This window comes from Tursiops truncatus, chromosome 20, assembly GCF_011762595.2.
Source record: "Tursiops truncatus isolate mTurTru1 chromosome 20, mTurTru1.mat.Y, whole genome shotgun sequence".
NCBI classification, from domain to species: Eukaryota; Metazoa; Chordata; class Mammalia; order Artiodactyla; family Delphinidae; genus Tursiops; species Tursiops truncatus.
Genome location: NC_047053.1, coordinates 799779 through 826596, shown reverse-complemented (window position 1 = coordinate 826596; position 26818 = coordinate 799779). Strand labels below are relative to the sequence as shown.

Here is a 26818-nt window from a genome sequence, read left to right as displayed (position 1 = left end):
AACGGGGGTGGGAGTAGGGGGCGGGGTGTCTGTCTCAGGTACGTCTGCCCCCGGCCCCCTCCCCACACGTCCCCACCCCTCCCCACTCTGCTGCTCCCTGTTCAAGGGCAAATCCATCCCCTCACTCCCTCCTGGAGTAACAAAAGGCAGATGGAGTCCCCTTCCACCTGCTCTGACTGAAGCCTCTGCTGTGGCATGTCTAGCAAAACCGCTTTGTTCTGGGGAACACCAAGACGGAGGTCTGTCCCAGGGCCCGCCAGGGTGGGGGTCAGAAAGGAACACGAAAAGCAGCAGCAGCGTCCCACAGGTCCGCGCCGCCTGGACCTCTTGCCTGAGACGCGTGGTCCAGGGAAGCACCACCAAAAGGGCTCTGGTCAGCAGAGTCCGGTCGGATCCCAGCGTAGTGACCACATTTGCCCCGTGGCCTGGGGCAAATTCTTTCGCTCTCCGCGCCTGGCTTGCTGGCCTTTCATGACAACCATAGGAAGCCCCTGGCACAGTGTCAGGTCTCTCCCCGGACCTGGCCAGCTCTTGGGCTGATGGGAGGAGTCACTTTCCCATGGGGGGGGGAGGGAGTGTGGAAAGAAACAGGAGTGACAGTGACACCAGTTCCCCTGGGGAGGGGTGGCTGTGCGGGGTCCAGAGCCTCTGGGAGGTTTCAGAGGAAGAGGGCATGTCCCTGACCCTGGTACCCAGGGTTTCTCTGGGTGGAGGAGGCGCTGGGATCCCTGGCCAGGGTCCTCCCAAAAGGAGGCCATGGCAGCAGCTAGGGGCAGGCAGGGGCCCTGGCCCAGGTGCCAAAGATCTGCATTCCGTGTGTGCACCACTCCCCGCAACGTCGAGGTCCCAAGGCTCCAGGAGGGCACCAAGCCTGAGGCTACAGCATGGGGCCTGGCCCGCGTAGATGAGCAACCCCCATGTGCTCTGGAGCACTGATGCCTGGACCCCGGGCCACGTGCTTAGAAGGGGATTCAGCCTGGCCTCTGAGTCCCTGCGGGGGGGGCGGGGGGGGGGAGGCTGCAGCATCAGGAGGCTCCCTTCCCCCTTGGCGGTGAGGTGAGTCAGCCCGCCAGCTCGGGGGAGGCGCTGCTGCTGGGCCCAAGGTGAGGAGGTCAGCCCAGCAGCAGACCGGCTGGCTGGGCTGGCGCCTGGGACCCAGCCCACAGGCAGCCTCTGGGGCTCCAGGCCCCCGACCCGAGGGAGGATGGGGCCCAGCTCAGGGCAGGTGGTGGCTTAAGCCTCAAAATCCCCAAGCAAGGGGAGGCCAGTGGGGGGCGGCTGGAGGTCAGGGGAGGGGGCAGGCGCAGGACGGTCTGCGGCTGAGAGAGGGCAGCGCGCCCGCCCAGCTCTGCAGGTGGAGGGGCCCCAGGCCCGGCCCCCTGCTGCCTGGTTCTGTCTGCACCCGCATCCCCGCCCCGAAAACACCCCCGTCTTTGCTTCCCCGGCGCCCAGGGCTGGCCTGTCCTTTCCCGTCCATCTCTGGCCCCTCACCCTTGGAGGGCAGCCATAGCTCACCCAACCGCCTCCAGAGGTGGGCTGTGCGCTCCTAGAGCCAGGGCTCCAGGGAGCCTTGCCGCGCACAGTTCTCATCGTAATGGTTTTCCAGGGTACGTAGAGGACACAGCGCCCTCCGCCCTCGCCCCGGACGGCCCCACCGTCCCTTGTCGTAGCCTGCGCCCCGGGTGCAGGGCCCCCACACAGGCGTTTCTGGGTGCCAGGAAAACACCCCTAGCACCAACCTGGCGCGCCAACAGCCCCACCTGAGAACACCCACAAACCCCACTTCCCAGATGGGGAAGACTGAGACCCCCAGGGGCCCCCTGCATCCCCGAACCTCAGAGCCGCTCCCCGCCCCCAGCCTGAGGAGGCCTGCTGGAGCCCACCCTTCTCCCCATTTCCTGCTGCCCCTGGGGTCCTCTGTCCCCTCCAGCAGACAGGCCCCCCCCCCCCGGCCCCATGGGGCGGCAGGGACCACCCAGGCAGAGAGAGCGGGAGAGTGAGCGAATGTGTGTGTGTGTGTGTGCGGTGACCCAGCCCACCGGACGCTCCGCCCAGCTGACCGCAGCTGGGAAAACAGGCTCCCAGCCCCCGCTGCCCGCCCCGCCCCCCTGCCCAGCCCCAGCCCAGCCCACCCGGCCAGCGACTCACCGGGCCCTGAACCAGGAACCGGGCCCACGGCCATGGTCGCCTCGGCCTGAGCCAGAGCCCCTGGCCGCCCCCCTGGTACCCTGGCTGAGAAGCCCCCAACACAGGCTGCCCCGGATCCACACCTGCTTCAGGCCAGCCCCCCTCCAGCTCTCGACCTTTCCCCAAACCGTGAGGGGTGAAGGGTCCGTCCCTTAACTGCAGTGTCCCCACAACTGCCCGAGACCCCCATCTCCCTGAACCGCAGCCCTCCACCCCATGCCCGCCGCCAGCATGCGGGGCGTGGGGCGCCCCCTTAGCTCCCTCCTTCCGGGGTGGGGGGGCTCCCTGCCCTCTCCCACCCCACCAGGTGCGGGGTCTCTGCCGGCCCAGTGCTCCCGAGGCAGGATCACTGAGGCTGAAATTTCAATTAAGGACGAGAAATAATTACTCTGGGGCTCCAGGCCAGCTCAAATGGTGACAGTCCTCGAAATCTGCTTCCCTGGAGTGGCGGGGAGGTGGCCCGGGACCCCGAGGTCAGCCTGGGTCCGAGCAGGCACCTGGCCTTCCCCCACTTTTGGCCTTGAACCCCGCAACCCTTCTGCTGAACCGAAACCAACCTCAGGGCTGCTCAAAAGTAGGGGGTGCTGGGGAGCTCGAGAGGGTGGGAGCTCCTGTCAGGGGGGCAGGGGAGTGAGCCTCCGATGGCTCCGGGGAGCTGCATCAAGGGAAATTAACCATTCAGCCTCTGCCTGTTCCTGCAGTGAGCCCCGAGGCGGCCAGGGTCCCACAGGCAGGGGCTGGGGACCCCAGGAGCAGGACCAGGACCAGGAGGCTCCGGCCTCCCTCGGGGAGGGGTGGGCCTAGGCAGGAACCACCCCTCCAGGCCTTGGGCCCACCCCACAAAGCAAGGGTCGCAGGTGGGGTTGTTCCTGGGCCCCCAAGGCCATCCCCCATCTACGCCTCAAGAAGCAGTCACAGCCAGCCTTAACTACTAGCCACCCTCATCTCCAGAAAACTCCCTCTCCAGACACGTCCCCGCTCTGAGAATGACCCATTTCCTCTCCAGAAACCCTCTGTTTAATCCAGAATGTTCCATCTCCAGAAATGTTCCATCTGATTTCCAGAAATATCCTTTCTCATCTTCAAATATAGCCCATCTCCAGAAATGCCAGCACTCTCTAAAAAGGCTCCATCTTAGCTCCAAAAACGCTCCATTTCCAGAAATATCACACCCCGTCTCCAGAGATGTTTCATTTCAGCTTCCAAAATACCTCAGATCCAGAAGTGCCCTATTTTATGTCCAGAAATACTCCAGCATCATCTTCAAAAACATTCCACATTTCCAGAAGTACCGTAGTTTGTCTCTAGAAATAGTCCATTTCCAGAGATGTTTCGGCTCTAACAATGTTTGGAATCCAGAAAGGCCTCATCTTCACCCCAGAAAATGCCCTCTAGTTCCCAAAATGCCCCCATTTCAACTTCCATCTTCATGCCCCTCCTCCAGAAAAACTTTGCATCGTCTCTAGAAACGTCCTCATCCTCTCTCCAGAAACGCCATGTCTCATTTCTAAAAACACTCCATTGCTGGAAATATTCCCTCTGCATCTGGAAACGCTCACGGTGTGTCCACAAGGGTCTCCCCCTCTGGCCCAGATGCTGCAGAAACTCAGGAACCCACTTCCTTCAGGATCTCCCGGGGATCTCTCGGCCACCTGCAGGGCCTGCTCATATCCCAGGAGCAAGGATAAAGTAAGAGGTGGGCTGGCAGGTGTCGAGGTCCCTGGAAGCAAGGAGCACGGACCCTCCCGGGTCTGACCCGGGGGCAGGGGCAGTGAGGGGCCCGGGTGGGAAGGTCTGGCCCAGGAAGGGTGGGCGGGGCCTTGGCACCCCCCCACCACCACAAACGCGTCCACTGGCCCCGGTGCCCGCACTCACAGCCCCCCCTCCCACCCCTCAGAATCACACACGCGTGCAGCCCCACCCGGGCAAGCGCACAGAACACATGTCCCCACCCTCCTCCACGCTCCCCGCCTCTCTGGGCAGGTCTGGGGACCCCGAGGGGCAGAAGGCCGCTGCTGGGGCCCTCCAACCAGACAGGGCGGCCTCAGTAACTGCTATGTGTCATCGGGGGAAATTTACGGCCCGGGACTCTGGGCTCAGAAGGGAGATGAGGGTGTGCATTCCTGACCTGCTCGCATACCTACTAGGATGGGGCCCCAGAGCAGTCCCGCTGCTTCCGGGCCACGGGAAATGACAGCAAGTTCCTCTCTGGGTGGAACTGAAACTCCACGAAGTCACCTCTGCCCACATGGCCCGGCACTGCTGTCTGGAGTTGCGAAGCCTGTGTCCCACCGAGACTTCACAAGGAGATGCCCCCCTCCCTGTCCCCAGACAGCGTGGAGAGGTAAGGGGTCAGCTGTTCTGCAGGAAGGGGCCTGGAGACACCTGGGTGGAGGGCGGGTGTGCCGGCAGGTGCACGCGTGTGTCCTCACGTGCAGATACACAGGCAGGCATGCAGTACACCTCCAGGCCCTGGACCCGCAGCCGGGAAGGGAGGAGGTGGTCCCTCAGACCTCGGGGCGGCCGTTCTTAGAGCCTCCAGGTGGGCAGGAGGGGAAGGGGGCCCGATCCACGGTCTCCGCTCCTGGTGGCATCGGTTAGCTCTGGTCTGCTCCCACGGGAGGATAATTACCATTTATTAGGCCTCCCCATTTAGACTCAGCCTCAATTAGCTGGAACCTCCCGAGCCCCCTTTTCTGATCCTTTGGGGCCAAGGGCAGACACGACACACCTTCAAGGTGCCCTTCGATTTCCCTCGGCGTGGGCCCCTTTGTCTGCCACCACACTGGCCAGCTCCTGCCCAGAAAGGGGGCTTCCACATCTGTCCCCCTCAATCTCTCTCGTCCCAGAGAGTCATCCTCTCTCCATGGAGACCTCCCGCTCTGGGAATTCACGTCCCCACTCAAAGAACGGGAGAGAGAAAAGCCGAATCTGAATGGACCGTGGTCTGCGGGGCCAGGACGGAGAGCAGGGGGCGAGGCCTCGCGTGGGACGGCGGGTGGGGTGTCCCCCGGGCTCTCGGCTCCGGGGCCGCAGACTTTCTGGAGGCGTCTGCATTGGTATTCTCCGTCCCTCATAGCCCAAATTACACCGACTCTCCCGGGACCCTTTCATTGCACGTTGTCGCTTCAGCAAAAGGTTATGTGTGAGAACATCAAAATCCTTCCCACATATTAACCAAAAGAGCGTTTTTTTTAATGCACAGGGAAAACGCGGCCAATTTTACAGTATCTGAGATGAGAACGGGTGTTGGACTGGGTGGCACCCGGCAGTCCCTCACCTCTCTGCACCCTCTTCCCTCGATCAGAGAGGCCGGGACGGTGGATGTGAGGCTGGACCCAGCAGTCGCAGTCACGGTCACATGTGGAACCAGCAGAGCCCGGCTGGGGGCAGTGTCCAGGTGCCGCCCAGCAGGCGTGAGGGCAGGAGAGCTCGGCGATGCTCCCCAGGCACCCCGGGCCCCTTCCCACACCTCTTCTCTTTTCCACGCAGCCCCCTCCTTCCTTTTCTTTTATTTACTTTTGGCTGGAGAATTTCTTCAAGACCCAGTTTGAATCGGTTCCTCAGTTGTGACATTTTACAGATGAGCGTCAAAGACGTAATCTGCCCAAGATCAGCAAAGGCTGGGGTGCCGGGATGGGAACTCAGGCGTAAGCTGGGGGGTGGGGGGGAGACTAGACTGAGCAGGGACTGCAGAGGCCCAGGTGGTGGGCAGCCTGATCCCGGCTCTGCCTGCAGTGCTAGGACCTGCCAGTTGTAAGAGAAGCAAACAGTGGGAATTTTATGTGCAATCTGCTATTTCTTAAACCCTGTGTGGGCCACACAGCGCCCATCCGGAGGCATCATCAGTGGACAACCTGTGGCCTGAGGTCTCCCGCCCAGTCTCTGGCCCCTCCTGGGAGGGTGGTCTGCTCAGACAAGGGAGCCAAAGGCAGACACGACAGAAGTTTCTCCCCCGAGTGAAGTGGGGGAGTGGGGGAGGGCAGGACTGCAGAAAGTGTTTTAATTCTCTAGGAGATGGCTCGGGTGCTCTTCTGTCGGACGGAGGTGATGGCCGAAGCCCCCAGCGCGAGAGGCTCAGAGGGACCCGTAGGATGGGGCGGGGAAGGAGGAGGAAGTCCCAGAGGTCAGCTCCCTTCACCGGCAGGGTCTCTGCCCTATCGGCCATCCCCGCTGCTCAGGCTACAAGAAACCCCAAGATAACTGGAGCCCCGGGCAGGTGCGGAGACACCTGGGAGGGGCCGCCCCTGCCTCGTGTCACAGCAGGTGATGCCCTGCGTGGCCGGCCGCCTCCAGTCACCACAATGCGAGCCACGATGCCAGCTCCCCTTGCCCCCTCCCCAGACAGAGGGATGGTGTGGGAAGGCCTGCCTGCCTGGGACGCTGCCCGCCCTGGGTCACCCCAGCTGAGCGTCTTACTGTCCCCGAGGACCTTGACCCACAGGTGCCTGACTCCTCCAAACCTCAGTTTTTCCATCTGTAAAATGGGGACAACAGGAGACTTTCCTTCACAGGGGGTCTGAAGACAGGAAATAAGTGCTCGGGGGCCCAGCAGCAGGAGGTCTTGCAGAGAGGATGCTCTGAACAGTAGGACTCCAGGTACCAGTCCTCTGCCCCCTGCCATCCCCACCGCCCCCCCTCCTGCCCCATCCCTACCGCCCCTCCTCCTGCCCTCTCTGGGTGTCCTTCCTCTCCATGCTGAGCTTCCTTCTGGGAATTACAATCTGCTGGGCTTTAATTACTGGTCCCCGTGGCCCGCCGTCTCTCTCCCCAGCCAAGATGTCATAATCCCTCTGGCTGGGGGCTGGGCTCAGTTGCAGGCCCCGCAGGCCCCTGCCTCGCCCTCGAGTGGCGCCCCAGGTCTGAGTGCTGTCCAGTCCACGTGCCACCAATTACAATCAGAGGAGGCGGGCGTTCTCAGGGAGCAAACTCAGGCCCTGAAGGGTCACGCTGGCCCACCAGGTCCTCCCACTTCTCCCTCGTCAGCCCCAGTGCACCCACCTCCAAGCCGCAGCTCCAGCCATGCTCCCCGCCCAGAGCACCCTTCTTTTCCCACTGCCTTCACAGCAGTCATGGCCCAGACTCCATTCAGCCTCCACCCCTGCCTCTACCTCTCCTGCTCCCACCGTCTGACCTCCAGAGCCCTGCAGGTTCTCTCCCGCCTCCAGGCTTGCTGTAAGGTGTGCCCGTGCCCTTCTTCCTCTGGGAGGCCCACCCTGACTCCCCTGGGACAGGGCCAGGGTGCTGTCGGCAAACATCTGAAGGAAATGAGCCTGACCTATGACCCCGGTGCCCATCAGATGCCCGCCCCGCCCGGCTGTGCACACAGGGGGACGGGGCAGGCTGGCGCTCAGGTGGGTCCTGGCAGCCCCGGGTGTGCTCTCTGCTCCCACAGCCTCACCTCCAAGACGGCGAACAGGGCTGGGGACAGTGCAGACATGCATGAGGCTGGTAGACTTGAGGTTCAAGGCTGGACACAGAGGGTGGTTACAGTGACCCCTGAGGAACAGCCACTTAGCCAGGAGGCTGCAAACTGTGGCCTGGGGTCTCAATCTGGCCACAGGCGAGTTGCCGGATTAGGTGACAACGTACCCTAACCAGAAGATGTCACGTAAACACCTGAGTACCAGTTCCTAAGAAGGCGGGTAACGGCACCTGGGCCACATCCCCAAATGCCACCCAGCAGAGCTGAGCTGCTGCCCCCCACGAGGACCACGCGGCCCCCCTACCCTCGGTAGATATGCCTGCTGGCCCTGCGCTGTGCAGACACGAGCTCATCCCGGGTCACTCCTGGGCCACACGCCTTTGTGTAAGCAGGATTCTGTGGGAGGAGAGAGGAGGCCTCTCCGGCCCTGGGAAAGGCAAGAAGGCCGATACCGCGTGGGTCAAGGTGCTCCTGGAAGGTGGCACCCTGCAGGCCCGGGCGGGCAGGGTCTCTGCCTGCTTCAGTGCGAAGGGCTTTTCGTGGGAGAAGCCAACATCTGCCTGTCTCTCTCCTAGCGCTGCCCTTGGGAATGGACAGAGGACCTTTCTGGTCCCATCGACACCTCTAGTTCCTCATGACACCATTTCTAGCCCCAGAACCCTCCCCTGGGTCAAGTTCCCCCTAGGAATGTGGGATCTGGTCCAGCAGGTACATCCCCTCCCTTTTTCCAGACACTCTACCTTTGATAATGTAGTTTCAGGTGGGCCCAGTGAACTCCTTAGTCCCCTGGAGGCTCCTACCGAGACGACAGCCACCTCAACCCCAGAATGTCCCCCGGAAGCACCGAAGGAGTAACAGCGCATCTCCCTCCCAGAAGCCAGCAAACCCAGGGCCCCTGCCGTGGCAACGCACAGGTGCCCTGGTTGGACAGACGCGCAGGCAAACGCTTAACGAGCCTCTGTGCGTCCGGATGCAACCGGGCCCTTGAACAAACTTGACCTGGTTTTCCTTACCTTCCTGACAGTCCGGTCAGGAAAAAGCTGTGCTTCCCACAGCACAAAGGGGCAACTGAGGCTGGAGGAAGCATGAAAGGCCCATGCTCGTGGCCGGTGCCGAGTGCGTGCAGTGCAAGGGGCAGGGCAGTGGGCCACCTTCTGGACAGTCGGGTCCCCACAAATGGGAGGTGACCCGGTTCGCCCGAGCGCCTCCCAGTTACAGACCGCGACAACACCTGATTCTGGGATGCAGGCTGAGGGTCTCCTGGCTTCTTGTTATTACGGCTACTTGTTCCATGACTGCAGGGCTTACAGGGCTGACTGGGGGCCAGACAACCAGGCCAGGCAGAGTGTGACCTGGCCCAGACTTCTCCAGAAAGGTCTTGGTGGCAATGGACCCAGGAGTGTGGTTCCTCGGTGGCCAGCGGTTCCTGGCCAGGCCCTGCCCAGGCTGATGAACACAACACGATTGAGACCGGAGCTGCTCCGGGCTGGCGAGCCATCTGCTCCCCACGTGAGCGGGCACCCTAGCCCTACACCCCATGCAGCTCGGACCTCAGAGCCGAACAAGCTCAGAAGTGCTGTGAGCATGACAAGGCTTGCCCTTGTGCACCCCAGCTTCCCAGGGGTCCTGCAGAGGGAGGACCCCTCATCGTGGGAGTCTGGGCCTCGGGATCAGAGGACGGGGTCCCCAACCTCTGACTCCGTGACCTCAAGCATGCCAATTCTCTATAAAACTGGAACCACAAACGCTGACTCGCAGGATGTGTGCAAACAGGCCCAGTGCCCTGCATATGAGTGGGCATCTATGGGGCCTGGTGGCTGCCACCCCGACACCCAGGCACACACCCAAGCACAAAGACACAGCACAGAAATGCCCAAATGCCCACACTCGAGGGAGGGTGGCTCTCAACGTCGACCTCCTGGATGGAGCTGTTTGTACCTCAGAGAACATACCTGGGAGTGGGGCACCTTCAAAACTCAAAGGAGAAGCTCAAATCTACCGTGGACATGTACCCCCAACACCTGCCCCCACCTCCAGGTCCGCTCCACTCTGGGGGCCGGGTCTCGAGTTGGCCCTGCCCTGCAGTGGAACCCCGCCCCATCCTACATCTCTGGCCGCAGCCCCATCCTCTCTCCGGCTGGGGGATGTGAGCAGAAATGGCTCAATCAGGATATAATCGTTTTTAATTAACGTGCAGATCATTTCACAGGCTGATCTCCTTGGAGACCAGAGGGAAGACGGTCTTTTAAGATTTTCTTTTGCCTCCCCCCACCTCCCCCTCCCAGTCGAAGGCCGCCCCCCTTCACCCCCCAGCCGCAACCTTGAAAGCAGCACAAAAGCCTGGTGCCTAGATCCCTCTTGGGGCCATTAGGAGGAAAGTGTGTGCTCGCACACAGATAAACACGCACGTGCCCAAGCTCCAGGGCGCGCTCTCCCCCTGGAAATGCGCGAATGGGATCAGAGACCCACAGACACGGCACACGTGGGGACACACAGATTCACACACACACACAGGTATGCACGCACGCACACGTGCCCAAGAATGTACAAACGGCCCGAGGCACGCAGACATGGGCACGCACACCCAGGCTGGCAGGCACGCCGACCCCCAAGAACACACAAACAGGATCAGACACACAGACATATGCACATGCAAGCACACGAGAAGGCGTCCAAGCCCAGAGACACCACAGAAAGGCCCAAATACCCACAATCGTGGGAGGGCTGCGCACAGCGGGGATAGAAGGCCCCTGTCCTGCAGTGGGGAGTCCGAGCCACAATCGCCTCGCCCCCGCATGCACCCCGGCCCTGACCTCGGACCTGAGGGGGCCCCACAGGGACCCACGAACAGAGAAGCCACCGCCCAGGTCTTGCCTCCCTGCCACCCACCTGGTCTGGGTCCTCCTGATCTCCAGAGCCCCCTGAACAGCTGTCCCACTCTGCCCTGAGCGAGCCCACCCCAAGGTCCAGCCTTTCCGGGCCATGCAGGTCTGGCCAGTCCCCGCCCGCACTGGGAGCCTTGCCCCCAGCCACTCCTTCGGGTGCCCAATGAGGCTGGGGGCCGGGGGCTTCCTCTCTCCTTTTTTCACTTTAAACAGGTCCTTTCCTTCCCCATTTTCTGCCTCTACCCCCCTTCTAATCCCTTTTTCTCCGTGTGCCTTTGCTCCCAGCCTTCCCTCCCTGTCTCCTCCTTCTTCACCTCCCTCTTTCCCCTTCCTCCCCAGGGGCCTCCTGGGGTCAAGCTGAGCCAGAGGGAGTGGGTGAGATGTCGCTGGTCCTTCCCCACTGCCCCGCAGTGGCCGTCTGTGCCAATACCCACTCCCAGCCACTGAAAAGACCCAGAGCTAGGTCTCCAGATAGGAGGAAGGGGGGGGAAGGGGCATGACCCCTGGGGTCCCCTGACATCTGCAGTCCCACCGTCTCTCTGCACTTGCTTTGGGTCCTCGGCTTTTCCTCCTGGAAAATGGGATGGCAAGGAGGGAGGGGGAGCCGTGTGGAGGGGCCACAGGGAATCCACGGCGGGCCAGTGGCAGGCCGGTACCTTGGGTGGCCCCAGGTGCCATGGACATCGTGGCCACAGCCAGTGTGCATGACACACACGGGCCGAGCAGCCTGTCTGGTGCTCCAGCTGCCAACGTGATAGGCCAGCCAGGTGCCTCTCCTCTCTTGTGGTCTCAGTGCCCCCATCTGTGAAATGGCCAAGGTCAGCCTAGAAGACCCCTAGGGACTCTTCCCAGATGCGGAAACCAAAAGGCAGGTCAGTAGCCCATTCGTGGCCGCTACGAGGCCCAGCGGCTGCTGTGTGACCTTGGAATTCACTTCCCCTCTCTGGGCTCACGCTTCCTCCTGTGTCAAAGGAAGGAGGTCAGACAGGCGATTGACTGCCAAGGCTCTTTCGGCTCTGAGAGAAGGTTCTAGATAGTGGGGAGGAAGGAGAAGAGTGTTCCACTTATCAGGGAAAAAACGAGGAGCCCGTTTCTCCCGCTGCAGGTGGGAGCAGTGTCATTTTGAGGAAATCATTTTAAACGTCAAAAAAAGCTCTCCACACAAATAAATCCACTACCTCATTCATCGGGGCATCCAGAACGTGGAACAAAAGGGGAATATTAAGTGAACGGTGGCACATCCATCCAATTGGAAAAGCCTGAAGACGTTAGCTGCGCTGTTTATGAAGAGCTGGTTACAAAACAGGAAAAGGCTCCCGTTAGCGCCAACGAAGTGCAGGATATACGTCTGAACATAAAGAATGCCGACAAGTCTCTAAAAAACAAACCAACCGCCGAGTCAAGAAGACCGTGGAAAAAGACCACAAAATACTAAAATTGTCACAGCCCACCAAGGCTGTCTGTAACCTTTTTTATTTTTCTCTATTTTTCACATTTTTCTATTAGCCGTATTTTAAAATATATACATTGAAGATACCGTTTAAAAAAAGAACAAGGACTGAACGCCTCCAATTGAGAAACTTTCCCCTACCGTTCATTTATTCATTCATTCATGACTGATGCATTCACCCCTGTGTCCATCGGCCAAAGCCCACGGCTCATCATGGCCAGGATGGGCTCTCACTTACAGGAAAGGGAAACCAGTGGGGGAGGGAAGACGCGCCCCCCTACCCCAGGATCTACCCCAGGGGCCTGTGCTGTATCTGGCCCTCGGGTGAGCAGAAATCGATCCTGCCAGGTCCTGCCTTCCTGCAGCCTCGGCAGGCCTGCCCTCAGCTGCCAGGGCCTCACAGTCTAGCCTACGGGTCAGAAACCCACGCTTAACGCCGGGGAATGGGGACCGGGGGAACGCGTCCACCCCACGTCCACGGCAACAGCCCCAAGGCAGCAGGCATAACCCCTTTTCCCTTGAGGCCACACAGCTGCTACCTGGCTGCGGGCACCTTGTCCGGGCTCAGATTCCCACCTCCCCAGGGTCCCTGAGTAAAGCACCACCCCACCAGGCGGGAGCACAGCACGTCAAAGGTCCACACTGCGGCCTGCCAGGTTGGGGCTGACAGGTTTCCCGGGAGGGTTAACTCCTCCCACACCTGGACGGAGCCACAGAACAGCTGCCCCCCTCCCGCAGGAACGCCTTCTTAAGTAGAAGGATTTCCTTCCCCTGACCGGGTTTGCTGGGCCCAACCCTCGGGAGAAAAAGGGGAGAGCCCCCCTTAGCGCCCTGCGCCGCTGCCTGGAACCCAACGAAGGCAGATTTCCACGGACTCTCCTTCACCCCCTCTCCCATTCCAACTAGCCCCGACCCCTTTCACCCCTCCCCTCCGCCCCCAAGGAGCAAAGGAATCCGAGCGCTTAGCTGACCCTGCGGCCGCCACTTTGAGTCGAGCCCCCCTTCAGGACTGCGGTCCCCAGAAATTCTCCGGGCCAGCGCTCCCTTCGCAAGGCCCAGGCGGGAAAGGAGAAGTTCCCACCCCTCTTCTCCCCTCCCCCAGCCCCTAGGGGAGGGGCGAGGGTCCGGATCTCCGGTCAAGGAGCAGCGTCTGCTGTGGATCGCAGGAGACACACACACACACACACACACACACACACACCCTCGGGATCACCTCTGAAGCCCGCATTGTACAGGAGGGGAGGAGGCTGGTGGTGGGGGGCCTCGACGTGCCTGGAGTCACCAGCCAATCACCAAGCCCGAGAGAGGCTGGAACCCACGACCCGGGCCCCGAACCCAAGCCTCGGGCCTCCACTGCGCACCCCACCCCGCCCGACCCATCCGACGTCAACATCTCTAACCCAAACAAGCCCCTCCCCCTAAGGAGTCCCCCTCCCCCTTTCCCTGGCCAGGGTCAGCAGCCCCCGGAGAGACCGAGCTTCGGCCCCCCCCACCTCCCCCCGCAACCGCACAGGCGCGAGGTTTCATTGTCAACCTGGCCACTGGGGCGCGCGCGAGGCGGCGGTGCAGGGCAGGGGAGCTATCGCGGCCAGTGGGGAGGGGTCTCCAGGGGAAGTGTTTAGAGCAGCTCCTCTCGCTCTGTCCAGATCCGGAAGCCGCCGGGGGAGAAGGAAGGCGGGGGCGGGGAGTGCGCGACCTCCGCGCTCGCGGGCTGCAAGGAGGGGCCGCGGCGGCCGGAGGAAGCGCCCGAGGCGTCGGGGGCGCCGAGTCCCCCGGGAGGCTGCGCTCTCGGGAAGTTTCCCACCAGTGGCCCGGAGCAGGACTGGGAGCGCAGACACCCCTCCCCGCCTGACCAGCTCCCGGGCGCAGATTGCGAACTTGAGCAAACTCCTTCCTTCCCCGCGTCCCTCCCCTCCCGTCCGCGGCCACCAGCCCCGCCATCTCAGACCCCAGCCTTAGGCCAGTGGCGCTGTCGCCAAGACCCCTCACCTATGTATGGTGGAGAAAAGGGGAGGGAGGAATCCCCAGCACAACCAAACTGCGGCCAAAAAAAAGAAAAAAGAAATTCCTTCTGAGCCCGATTTCCTCAACCGGTGTGGAAAACCCCAAACAGGCAGATCTACAACTCTAGCCAAGATCGCGGCGCGGCGGGAGGGGTGCCGGGGGCGGGAGGCGACCCCCGCCGGCAGCCCCGAGAGCCCTCGCGCCCGGATCGGCCCCCCGAAGACACAAAGCTCCGCCGCCAACAATACCTGCGGGTTCCTCCTGGGTCTCCCGGGCGCCAGCGCTGCGCGTCTCGCCGCCTCCCTTCCCCGCGCCGCCTCTCCTCCTCCTCAGCTCGCGCGCGCTCTCCCTTCGTCTCTTCCAGAACGCGGCGGCCGGATGAGATCCTTGGGAGAAAAAAATGTGAGCGCTCGCACGGTTCCTTTCTCTCCGCCCGCCGCTCGCGGCGGCCCGGGGCTCGCTCCTTTCTCCCTCGCGCTCCCGCGCGCGCCGCGCCTCTAGCGCCCCGCGTTTCCTTCTCAGCAGACCCTGCGAGCGCCCTCAGTAGCCATTATTCACGGGCCACCGGGGGCAGGAGGTAGAGACAGCCCAGTGGCCGCATCCACTCGGCGAGCGCGATGCGGGCACGGGGCGCGCGCGGGGAGGGGCGCGCGATGAGGGGGCTTGGCTGCGCGCAGCCCGCGCCCCAGACGCGGGGGAGGGGAGGAGGCGGAGGGGGCAGGGAAGGAGGAGGCGGGGGAGGAGCGGGAGCTGGTGAAGCGAGCGGGAGGAGGGGGCGCCGGGGAGACGCTCCCGCGGCTCTCACCGCAGGGGCTCGGGGTCAACGGCTAGGAGGCTCCGAGGCGATTAGAGACCGGGCGGGGGGTGGGGGTGGGGGTAAGTGTCTTCGTGCGCGCGCGCGCGCGCGCGCACGAAGACATGGAAGGGGAGGGAGAGAGGGAGGGAACGCTTTAATATTTTCCCAGTGACTTACGAGCCCGTGGATGAGCTCCTAGCTGCGCGCTTGGGCCCGTGTGTGTATCAGTGTGGCTGTGTGTTTCCGGTCTGTCTTCCGTGTGAATATCACGGGGCTTGGGGGCCTGCGGCGAGCTTGCGAATGTGCTTCTGGGTCTCGGGGGCACGGAGTGATGCGGTGCCTGCGTGGGGTTGTTTGTGTGCGATTGTTTATCGACGGTTGCGGGACTGCGCCTGTGTGGGCCGTGTCTGCGTGAGGTTGTGTGTTTATGGGCTTGTGTCTGCGTGGGCTCGAGTGTGTCTCAGGGGTGTCGTGTCTCCGTGGGGGCTTGTTTGCGTGGGGCTGCGGTTGTAGGGACCGTGCACGGCTGGGGTGCGCCCGCAGGCGGCCTTGTGTGGGGCTGGCGGGGCAGTGTTCTGCGCGCAGGGCCGAGGCCTGGCTTGTGAGGGAGTTGGGGGGGGGGTCCGCGTGGCGTCGGGGACCGCACCGCCGCAGAAGAGGCGCTTGAGGCACGAACAGGCCGCGCTGGGGTCGGGGCGAAGCGAGACGAGTGGTGGCGGAAAAGAGAAGGCGGACACCCGGGGGCCCGCATCCCGCCCCCACCCCACACCCCCGTCCGCACCAGAGACGCAGCTTGGAGATCCTGGCCCTGGCCAGCCCCGCGGTCCTAGAGGCACCGGGTTTGGAGGACCCTACCGGCCCGGGAAGACGCCTACGGGCTGGGGGTTAGCGGGGACCCAAGCCGGGAGCAGCCCAGAAGCGCGCGGCGAGGGCTGCCCGCAGAGGCGGGTCGCGGTCCGGAGACGGCGGAGGACCAGGCCCAGACAAAGAAGAGCGGGGCCGGGGCCTCGAGGCGGGACCGTACCTCCGGTTCCCCCGCGGCCGAGGGGCGGCCCCTCCTCGCTCCAGTCCCGGGGCCGCCGCCGCAGCGGCCCCAGAGCCCCAGGGACGCGGAACTACGCGCCCCGGGCGGGGCCAAGGTGGGGGGCGGGGGTGAGCGTAGCAGGCGGGCGCCGCGCCCCGGGGCCGTGATTGAGCGCTCGGCAGCCCGCCCCTCGCCCGGCAGCGCACCGCCCACGCAGCCATTCATTCATTCATCCATCCTCTCTCCATCCACCCACCTTCAATCCATACACGTGTCCGGCCTATCGTCCGTCCGCCCGATTATCGCGCCAGGGATCACCCTGACGCGTCAGAGCTGGCTCTCTCCACTTTCTCCTGCTCGCCAATCTGTCCGTGCCGTTCTCCTCGGCCGCCACCTTGCCTGGCAGGAGGGAGGAGTGCACCCCACGCCCTGTCACACTCGGGCTTTGCTTTTCAGTGATTCAGGGGACCCCTGTCCCCGCCTACTAACCCCCCCCCCCCACTAACGGATTCATACAGCCTACACCCACCCCTGCCTTCTCCCCGCCCTCCTCGAGACCTGGTGAGGGCAGTAGCCAGCAGCTCATCACACCGCTGCTGGAGGGCCTCCTCAGCCCGGCCTTCTCTGGGCTGGGGATGGGGGCACTCGAGGGGGGGCTTATGAAGGATTGCTCTGCCCCCAGGTCCTGGTGGCACAGGGGCCATGTGGACACCAGTGACCACAACAGTCACTCCCAAACCTGCCATTTGTAGGGTGTCAACTGGGGATGAAAAAAACAGGTTCCTGGGCTCTAGCCCAGACCTCATCAACCCAAGTGCCCAAAGCCTCTTCATAGGCTGTTCCCTCTGCCTGGGAATCAGCATCTCACAGCCAGGCTTGGGAACCACTGGCCTGGAACATCTTACAGCCTGCCCAGTCCTGAGTGCAGCCGCCCGGCGCTAAGAGCAGCCCTTTTTGCTCCCAGAAATGGACCCTCTAGGCTGACCCCAGACTCACCTGGGAAGGACGCACCGAAAAAAGAGATGCCAACTGCAGGCACCTGATCCCACCAGCAGGCCCTGAGCAGCCTCTCCCTGCTCTGGGCTCTAGCCCCACCCCCCACCTCTAACATGCAGACTGCTTAAGCTCCATCTTCAATGATCTGGCCTGGGAACCAGGCTCACTCAGTCCCGAGGCCACTCAGCGAGCCAGGAGAGGCCCACTGTGTGCACCATGAGACAAAAGAGTCCCAATCCCTGCTGGGACCCCCGACCCAGCCTTAGTGCCACCTGACCCACAGCCTCAGACTGTCCCTGTCACATTCTGACTCAGCCACCTCCTCCAGCCACCCACGGGCTACGCGGCAGGTGGGAGAATGAGGTTGGTAGTGGATGCCCCCTTCCCCTGGGGGGCAGGCACAGGCTCCCTCCCCTTCCTGGTTTCAGAGTGATCAGAAGAAAAAGTCCTCAGAGTGGCTGAAGCTCCCACACGATCAGCGCCCCCTGCCCCTCACCACTGTCTCCTTGCGGTTGCTTGAATTCACCAGGCACGTTCTCACCTCAGGGCCTTTGCACTTGCTGGTCCTTCCGCCTGGAATGCTCCTCCCCACCTTCTACCGTACCATACAGTTCACTGACATATGTATTTTGTAGGAATTTTTGTCTGTCTGCTCACTGGTGTATCCTCCGTGCCTGGAATGGTGCTTGGCACACATTCAATAAGTATTTGGTGACTGAGCCTGACCCAGCCCAGGGCTTTCTCTTTGAACACAGGGCCCCTCTGGAGAACAATGGGAGGGGACAGAAAACAGCGGGGCAAGGACAGATGGTATGACTCATCCAAGGTCACTCTAGGGCCCTTCATGGATTCTGGATTCCCAGCACGAGTCCTGAGAGTCTGGAGGAATGAGATGGTGAGCCATGGCTCATCCCAAAGGAGGACAAGGGCATGGCTGAGGGTCCAGAGCCACACCCGCCCAAAAGGACAGAGACCCCCTACCTGGCCAGGGTCCTCCCACCAGTGTCGTCATGGAAGGTGGTGAGGACAGCCCCTCATGGAAGGGATCTGCCAATCTCTGAGAGAAGCCAGGCTCAGAGCCATCAGAGGACTCGTCAAGGACACACAGCAGGACAAGCTGATCCCCACCCGACTGTAAGTCTCCAGAGCGCGCACTCAGTGTGCACTTAGCAAAGGAATGAATGAAGTGACGGTGCCAAGATCCAGACTTAGGTCTGCACAGCCCCCAACCCCTCGCCTGTCCCATCAGACCCTACTAGCAGGATTCACGGGACTGTGGCAGCCGTGCCCAGCACACGGCAGGTCTTCTGTCCACACTGAGGGGAGGCTGCCAGGCTGGCTAGCTCCCTGCTCCGGCCAGGGGTCTAAGTCCACGGCTCACCATGTGCGTCCTGCTCCAGGCTCGGCGGGGACAGGGGATGCCCTCACGTGGCTGGCAGGAGAGTCCCGTGGGCCAGGGTGGGGTGTTCACGGTCTCAAAGGGCCGCTGCTTCCTGGGGAGGCGTGGCTGCAGTCACAGAGCCAGGGCTTGGACTGGCGGCCCTTCACTCTCCCAGCACTGTCTGCAAAGCCACCTTCCTGCAAAGCCTGTGTCCAAATGCTGTCCAGGGTGAAATAATAAACAGGGACCCCAGGCAGGCAATGCGGTCAGTGGGGCTGCCAGATGTTGGGCTCACTGACAGGCCATCAGGGAAGGGGTGAGCCAGGCACCACCCTGGTGGGCACGAGAGGCGGAGAAAAGGGACGTGCGCTCCAGACACCAGGCCAGGTGGGTGCTACCGAGACCCAGAAGTCTCGTTCCAGCTCAGCCCTGCTCTGGTGACCCCCAGGCCTCCTGGCCTCAGGGCGGCTGCAGCTTGCCGAGGAGAGGATGCAGCACCAGGTATCTGGCCTGCAGGGGCGCAGGCCTGGGGTCAGAGGTGCACCAGCAGTTTCAAGTTTCCATCTTTCCCTCATCTCGGCCACCCTCCCCATCTCGGAGACAGGGTCCCTGAGGTCCAGATGGCTGACTGGCCCACCGTCACCCAACTGCTTGGCCCATATTTACTGAGCACCTACTATGTTCCAGGACCGTTCTGCACGTGAGGATTCAGAGCAAGGAACAAGACAAAGCTCCCCTTCGTCCTCATCAAGACACTGTCAAGAAACTGCATGAGTGAGCGAGTTCCGTGGTCTGTGACATTTAGGGGAGGTGTGCTGTGACAAATGAAGCTGGGGAGTGGGCTGGGAGCCCGGGGCGGGGATGCTGTCTTCCTGTCACTGGCCAGGGAACCGGCACTTGAAACAGGTGAGAACAGACCTGAAACATGAAGGCGGTGAGGCAGGCAGCTACCGGGGGCAGAGCTGTGCAGACAGAGGGGACAGCGAGGGCGGAGGAAGCCCAGAGGCCGGAGTGGAGGTGCGATGGGGCACGTGGGAGGGAACAGGGACAGAGAAGGGACAGGAGCCACCCACAGGCCCTTGTGCACGTCTGTGAGGCCTGCAGCTCTCGCGGGGCACGAGATGAGGTGTCCCTGCAGCGCTCTGAGCCAAGGAGGCCAGGGACCTCCACGGGTCCTCACAGGGGTGAGGCCAGGGCAGGAACAGGGAGCCCAGGGAGGTGGCCTGGTCAGGACGGGGACCAGGGAGAGCCGAGAGGGCGTCCAGTTCTGGGTTTGTTTTGGAGGCGGGGCTGACAGGATTAGCCGGTGCGGGCAGCCAGGTGAGCACGTGGGGCGGGCTCCCCCAGCCCTCCTGCGCCTGTGACAGGTCTGTGACCTTCACGTCCACTCGGTCAGCTCAGATGCCTCCACTGTTAGCAGATGTGCCAGGAGCCGTGCCCGCCTGGGTCAGCTCTGGTGACCTGACAAGTTGAGTCCACTCCGAGCCTCAGTTTCCCCTTTTTACGCACTTGTGGGTCCAGGTCAGCAGCCGAGGGCCGCGTACCTCCCTCCCTGCGGCTCCCGTCCACCTCACAGACCAGCAGGCAGGCCTGCCCCACGGATCGCTCCTTGGCCCAACGTTTCTGGAGTGTCCACCGGGTGCCAGGTGTTGTCAGGGAGCCGGGGAGACAGCAAAGGACAAGGCAGACCCCGCACCCTGCCCTCGCGGGCCAACGTGGACAGCAAACAGCTCCCGCCCGCCTCCTTTTTCTCCCCAAACCCTCTCACGCCCAGCACTTCCTGAGAGCTGGGCCACAATGTGGACTCAGGGCAAAGAACCTGATGTTTTTGCTGGGGGCAGGGGCGGGGAATCAGGAGTATAATGCCCAAGTTCCCTTAAGTTTGGGGCACATTTTCAGTTTGTTCATCTCCCCCGCATCCCAGGGGCCAGCAGGAGAGGTTGCAGGAAGGTGTGGGGTCTCCTCATTTAGGTTCTTTCAGAGTCCAGGCAGGAGCAGGGCTGCGTGGCGCCCACCTCTCCTACCCGGGCTGGCCTGTGGCCCTGGGGCTGGCTGCACTGGGGTCCACTCACAGTGCCTGCTGAACGTCAGGCCAAGACCAGTCCTTCTTCCCTGTGCCTTTGGTCTGTAAGACCTTTGATCTCTGCCATCTGTCTGTCCATCCTTCCTTTCTAGACTGGTGGGAGGCCACTAGATGAGGTCATGTAACTCAGACTCAGATAGGGCACACCCACCTTCTAGGGGACCCTCTAGGGGACCCTCTTCCCTGGGTGTGGGACCTGGCCCGGAGGTCCCAAACTTTCTCTCTCTCACACACTCACCCTGCCAGTAGCCTCTGCAGCCTCCCTCTGCTGGGGGATCCAGGCCAGTGCAGCCCCATCACCCTGACCCCGCCATCACCTCCCTCTCAGCGTCCCAGCGCACCTGAAGGTGCTGGATTCTGTCCCTGAGCTTGGAGACTGCAAGGCCCCAGATTTGGAGAGCGGATCAGTGGGGGGAAAAGAAGAGGGAAGGAAGACAGATGGACAGACGGGAAGTGCAGATGAAGGGCAGGGGGGAAGGAAGGAGGTGAGAGATGGGAGCAGAAGGGAGGAAAGAAGGGAGCCTGGAGGAGAGGGTGGGCAGGGGTCCCCCGGTGCCTCTCCCGCTCTGCATTCTCTGGAAAGCTCCTGGGACCGGAGGGCACACCTCGGTTCCTGGCTATGACCAAGGCCACCCACTCCCAGCACTTCTGGCCTGGCTGCGATCCTGACTTGGCCCTGGGAGCAGCTCCTGGCAGCCACACGCCTGCTTGGTGCCCAGCAGGGCCCACCAAGGGGCTGGGGGCCACAGTGGGGCTGAGGCCTAACCAGTCCACTGCACCAATGCGGATGAACCCCTGGCCCCAGCCACAGACTGACCCTTGATCCCAGTCAGTGCGCCAGCATCCTGACCCGACCCCAACCACAGACAGACCCCCGCCCTCTGCCGGGGCTGGACTTCTGACCCCAGCCATAGTCTCTAGCCACAGGCTGACCTCTGACCCCGGCCCCAGCCTCAACCCTGATGCTGGCAGAGGCCTACTGTGGTGACCATCCTGTGGACATGTTCCTCTGGGGACCACGTAGGAAGAAGGGAGAAGGCCCAGTTCAGGGCCACTCACCCCCCAGGGAAGAAGCACCAGCAAGCCCGCAGTGGCCACAGAGGCCTCAGGCCTGCGGTGACTGGGGAGGCTGGACGCACACACGCAGCCAGGCCCCAGGGCACAGCACACAGACGTGTGCACACGCAGACTGTCTGTGCCCCCTGCCCCCGGCCCCTTCTCGCTGGGCCACACAGCCCCTCCGGCCCAGGCCCAGGGGCTCCCCAGGCATCAGACAATGGGAGCGACAACAGACAGCCCTCCACTTCCTCACGGCCCCTCCGTGGGCCCCGTGGCTTCCTCTGCCCGCCTGGGAGGGAGCCCAGCAAGAGGGCGAGCGTTGCTCCCTCCCCCAAACTCCCCCCACTTCACACAGCAGATCAAGGCGGTCAGGACGTGCACACACACACTCCCGATTAGACACACACGTACTCATATGCAGGCGAGGAGATGCACACAGGGCGTGTATGCACGTGCAAGGGGCACAGGGTGAGGACACGCAGAGACTCCTCTGTGACAGCGCCACACACACACACCCCACACCTGCCTCCCCGACCCCAGCGCTCGTGGTGCCCCTACCTCTGGTGGCTCACGTGACCCCTCCAGCCCCTTCCCAGCTCCGCTCAGAGCTCCTGGGGCCTCTGCCCTCCCTCGACTTGGTGGCTCCAGGGATGCGGCCCCCAGGGACTCTCCTGGCCCACAGCCCCCGGCACCTGAGGACCCAGAGTCCTCCTGACCTTGTCCCGCCTGGCCCCAGGCTGCTTGTGGTGCGCTCTTCCTAAGGGGGACCCAGTCCCCTGACCCAGCTGGCAGGATGAGCGAGGCCCGGGCCCAGTTTCTCCAGGGGCAGGTGAATCCCGAGGACATTCACATCGAGAGCCTGAATTCAGGGCCTCCTGGATCTGCAGAGAATGTCCTCTGGAAGGATGGAGAAGAAACTGCTGGAGGGTGTGGGCGGGGGCCGTTTGGGGAGCTGCGTGAGTGTGAGTGTGCGAGGATGGGGGAGGGGGAGGGGAGGGGAATCACGGTTCTCGTGCCCCGCCTCCTAGTCTGGCTCCATCCCAAATCCCCCGGTGGAAACCAGGTGATGGGTGGGGGCAGGGGTGGCGGGTGGAGATGGCGTCAACTCCACCAAGCGCTCCCCCGGGAACCATCCCAGCAGCCTTGGAGGTAGGAGTCTTCAACCCACCTTAGAGACGCGAAAACGGGCTGGGGGAGCAGAGGAGCAAGGTTCAGGCCTGGGTGATTTCAGGTCCAGCCCGAACCGCTGCGCCGTCCCCAGAGCTTCTCGAGGGGCCACTCTTATGCACCTGTTACGCCCAGGCCCCGGCCCCGCGCAGCCCACCCGGCACACGTGTGGAAGAAAGGGTCCAACCCTGGCTTCAGACGCCCTGCTGGGCTCTCCAGGAGAGTTAGTGGGAGCTGAGGTCACCACACTCCCAGACACCCTGAACCAGGAAAGGCAGGCCCCCACCTGCCCCCAGAGCAAGTCCAGCTCTGCCATATCCCGGCTGTGTGTCCCTGGGCAGCGCCACACCCTCTCTGGGCCCGGTTTCCACAGCTGAGAAGAGGGATAATGCGTCTGCTCCGGCTTGTGCGTGACAGTGGTGGGGGATGGGAGTGGGGCGGACACGGGCTGGACAGCAGGCTTCTAGGCTGTAATAGGTCTCTCCCAAAGTTAGCAAGAAGCTCACAGTGTGCGACCAGGAGACTCCTCCCAAACCCAGGACCAAAACCGATGTGAGGACCCTTCACTGGACGAGCTGACAGGGCCAAGAGCCAAGTCCAACCAGCCACAACTAGCAGCGTTTCCAGCTGCTCCCCTGCGCTTTGGGCGGAGAGGCCGACTGCTGGTCAGCTTCCTGCAAGGTCCACACGCTCCCGGGACCTGAGGCAACAGAACTCACTCAGCGGCTCCCCATCGCATTTCTCAGCCTCAGTTTTTTCACCTTTAAAAGGGGGTGTTGATGAATGGAAATTAGCACGTGGAAGTCACTGCGCGATCTGCCTGCTGTATCTCTGAGGAGGGTTATTCCCTTCTGGTCTACGGAGAGAGCTGAGTTTTCAGCCTCTGGGATGAGTATCAAATTCCAGTTCCATGGCGATGGTCTGAATGTTGCATGTGGTCACCCTCCTCAGCCGTGCTCCTGGGGCAGAGGCCCAGACCCGCTTCGTCCCAGAACCGCACGGCCACCGACACCGCCCTGGGCTGCTAATCCCCAGATCCCTCCACAGCCTCCCAGCAGCCAAGCGCAGGGCAAGGAGGCGCCGGGAGCCCCGCGCCGCGCACCCAGAAACCAGGGCCCAGAGAGGGAGGTGAGGAGAAGGAGAAGCAACAGACAGCTTTCGCCTCCATATAAGGAAGAACTTGCTCACAGGCAAGAGCTGCCCAGGAATGGAATGAGCCTGCCGCCCGGGGAGGTGGTGAGCGGCCTGTGGCTAACGGTGAGCAAGCAGATGAGGGGGTCTCCGGGCGGGGGCCCCGCGCAGGCGGCTCGCATGCAGGCCGGGGGAGGGCCGCGGGGACCTCTGGTCCTGTGACTTGCCCGAGGCCACGTGAGCAGGCACGGAATTCCAGAAGGTCAGAGCTGGGGGCCAGAGCTGCCACGTGAAAGCCCGCAGACCCACCGACGGCATCGGAAACGGGCTGGAGGAAGGGGCCCAGCCCTCCGATCGATTCCCTACCTGCCCCCCCACCCCCTACATCACGAGGCACTTAACTTTTAGAGGGAAATGCCTACTTTTGATTTTAGAAGTTGGAAAGTATACAAAAGTAGAAAGGAGAAAATGCCAAGGTTCCCCTCGCCCTGGGACAGTGACCACTAATACCTCCTTCCAATCTTCTCTACACACATCAGTTTTGGTTAGAAATCCTCGTGTGCTCTAAAGTTTAAAAAATTAAGATACCATTCACATACTATAAAATTCACCCTTTTAAAGCAGTTTCTGGTGTATGCACAGAGTTGTGCAACCATCACCACTATTTATTTCCAGAACATTTTCATCAGAAAGAAACCTGTACCCATGAGCAGTCACCCCAGTCTCCCCCACACCACAGCGCCTGTCAACCGCTCATCTGCTCTCCGTCTTTAGGGGCCAGGGCAGCACCTCTTCCCGGCCTCCCTGTGCCCACCCCAGCCCCCTTCAGCACTCTGGCAGCCGAGGGAGCCTGCTGAAACTCAGGTCAGATCATAACCTGCCCACGCGCCCTCAGAACCCTCCGTGGCGGCTCCCACCTCACCCGAGCTACAACCTCACTTACACCTCGGCCCACAGTCCCGTGCAATTGGACCTCTGCTGCCTCACCTCCTCCCACCCTCCCCTTCGCTCCCTCTGCTCTAGGCACGCTGGCCCCCATCAAGCATGGTCCTGCCCCAGGGCCTTTGCACCAGCTGTTCCTCTCACCTGGAACACGCTTCTGCTAGGCTCAACTTTCCCCACCACTCCCTGTAATTCTGCTTTCTTCTTCAGGACACATCACCTGACATTCTTTCTGTCCCATCTTCTCCACTAAAATGGCAGCTCGCACCTAGCACTGAGTTGCAGTTCAGTGAATATTTGGGTTGTTTCCAATAGAACAAGCAATGTAAAGGAGCACATGCAAAACCCATGCGCCTACAGAGCCGTTGTAACCGGCCGCCCCTCTGCCTGTGGGCATGCGAGGTGCAAGCCACACGGCCCCTCTCCAGACCTTGCCGGGGGAGTTCTGAAAACTCGGATCTGGTCATCCATGCCGCACAGCCGCACGACGACGTCAGCAGGCGGTGAGGCTCCCACAAAGGCCCAGCCGACCCCGCCCAATCCCAGCTACAGCCCGGCCCCTCCCCAGGCACCGGAGCTCCCACCACCCTAGCAGCTGCTGCAGCCGGTGCCTGCTCTCGCCGTGGTCCCACACCTGCTAAGGGACCCCACCTCACTTGCCCCCTCGGGTGTCCCCCACCTCCCCCTCTGACTGAGCTAGGGGGCACCCTCTCCCTCCCAGCCTCCCCTGGCCCTGGCTGCGCCCAGCATACAGTAGGGCACATAGGAGGCAGGAAGCTGCGTTAAGGGGCTGAGTGAACGGCCCCCGCCCTGAGGCATCTACTGGAACGTGCACGCACCTAGAAAAGTCCGGCTGGGGTCACGCTCAGTGCCCACACTTGCCAACCACCTACTGTGCGCTGGCAGGAGACACAGCGATGGAAAACCCAGGACAGCCCTGGAGGGTGGGGGTGGGGGTAGGGGGTCTGGTACAGAGAAGAGGTGGGAGAGCTGGAGCCCAGATGCGCCGCTGCAGTAGGGCCCGCACATGTGCGTGTGCGCGTTCACGCTGACGATAGCAGGCTCCACGGTGGGCAGAGCCTGGAGTTCTCCCAGGGCCTCGGTCTCCCCCCCACTGCATGCAGGGCTCCCTGGATTGCCAGGCTCCCTGGCCCCACGGCTCAGTCCCGCCTCCCCGGAGAGGTTTTCCGGGTACTGCGGCCCTGCCTTCTCATCCATCAGGATTTTGCTGCATTCCTGTGAGTCATTCTCCAAACAAACCCGTTTGAGGAAGAGAAGGGAGCAGGGGAGGGTAAGAGGAGAGGCTCCATGTGAACCCAGCTCTGCCTCCCACCCACTCCCCCTCCACACCCCCTCCGATGCACATGTGGGGCCCCCAGGAGAGCTCTGGAGTAAGTCTGGTCAGCTGTGCCGTGGAGTTGCTGTGTGACCTTGGGCAAGACCCTTGCCCTCTCTGGGCCTCTGGAGAAGATAGCCCTGAAGGTCCCCAGCTATAGGATGCACGGGCTTCCTCAGGGGCTGTCTGTCACAAAGGAGGCAGGGTGTGAGGGAGGTGTGCCCAGGGTCCCCGATGAGGCTCTTTCCACTTCCTTTTCTGTCTCCCCACCTCTACAGTGAGGAGGGCAAAGCCTCAGTAGGCAGGGGGGCCGAGGAGCTGGCAGAGCAGCTTGTGCCAGTCACAGGGCTCAGGCCTGCCTCGCCCGCCCGCCGCGGGACCGGCGGGGCCTCCAGCGGAAGGCCCATCCCCTGCACCAAGGGCGCTGGGCAGGCCTCCCCCGCGGCGCCAGGAGAGAGGGGGGGGGGGTCTCTGGGCAGAGCCCAGCTCTGGGGTGGGGGATGGGACACCGCCTAAGCCAAGAGGAAAAGTCCCCACAGCAGCAGCGGGAAGTGAGTCTCTGGCTGCGTCTGCGTGCGTCATTCCGTGTGCGCGCACGCGTGTGCGTGTCAGCAGAGCGACTCCCCCCGGAGTCAGTGGCTGTTTCTCAGTGAGAAGCTGAGTCGCCCTCACTGCGGCCACCAGTTCTGACCGGAGCACGTGCAGGAGCCCGACGCCCTCGTCCGCATGTCCATCTGTGCCTCGGGGTCCGGCTGGTCCGAGGCCAGCTGGCACACCTGTGTGTGTGTGTGTGTGAGACGCAGGCTGTGCGGGCCGTGGAAGGGCTGGGAGCACCCACGAGCGTGCCCACAGCATGGAGGCTGGCGTCCAGGGTGAGCACCCAGCTGGAGGACCTCCTCCCGAGGCACGACTCCAGGGACTGCCCCTCGAGGCTCCTGCTCTCCGGCTCCAG

At 62.6% G+C, this 26818-nt stretch overlaps 1 protein-coding gene and 1 long non-coding RNA gene across 5 annotated transcripts in view; one reads left to right on the top strand and one right to left on the bottom strand.

The window, feature by feature from the left end:
• The window catches only part of RAI1 (retinoic acid induced 1), a 105050-nt gene that overhangs the window by 55970 nt on the left and 22262 nt on the right, over positions 1-26818 (bottom strand). Inside the window, exons 2-3 of one of the 4 annotated variants that reach the window (XM_073797034.1) lie at positions 16028-16170; positions 14200-14337 (exon numbers count right to left, since the gene is read on the bottom strand). The exons of 1 other annotated variant lie outside the window; for it this stretch is intronic. The gene's annotated coding sequence lies outside the window, so the exon portion shown is untranslated. Of the gene's footprint in view, positions 1-14199; positions 14338-15771; positions 15868-16027; positions 16171-26818 lie in introns of those variants that run through there. 2 more of the 4 variants (XM_033848111.2, XM_033848109.2) reach the window with 2 other exon arrangements.
• Positions 4370-11933, top strand: LOC141277278 (uncharacterized). Its single transcript, XR_012328365.1, has 3 exons — positions 4370-4531; positions 6702-6786; positions 11603-11933. It is a non-coding gene; the product is annotated as an uncharacterized lncRNA (long non-coding RNA).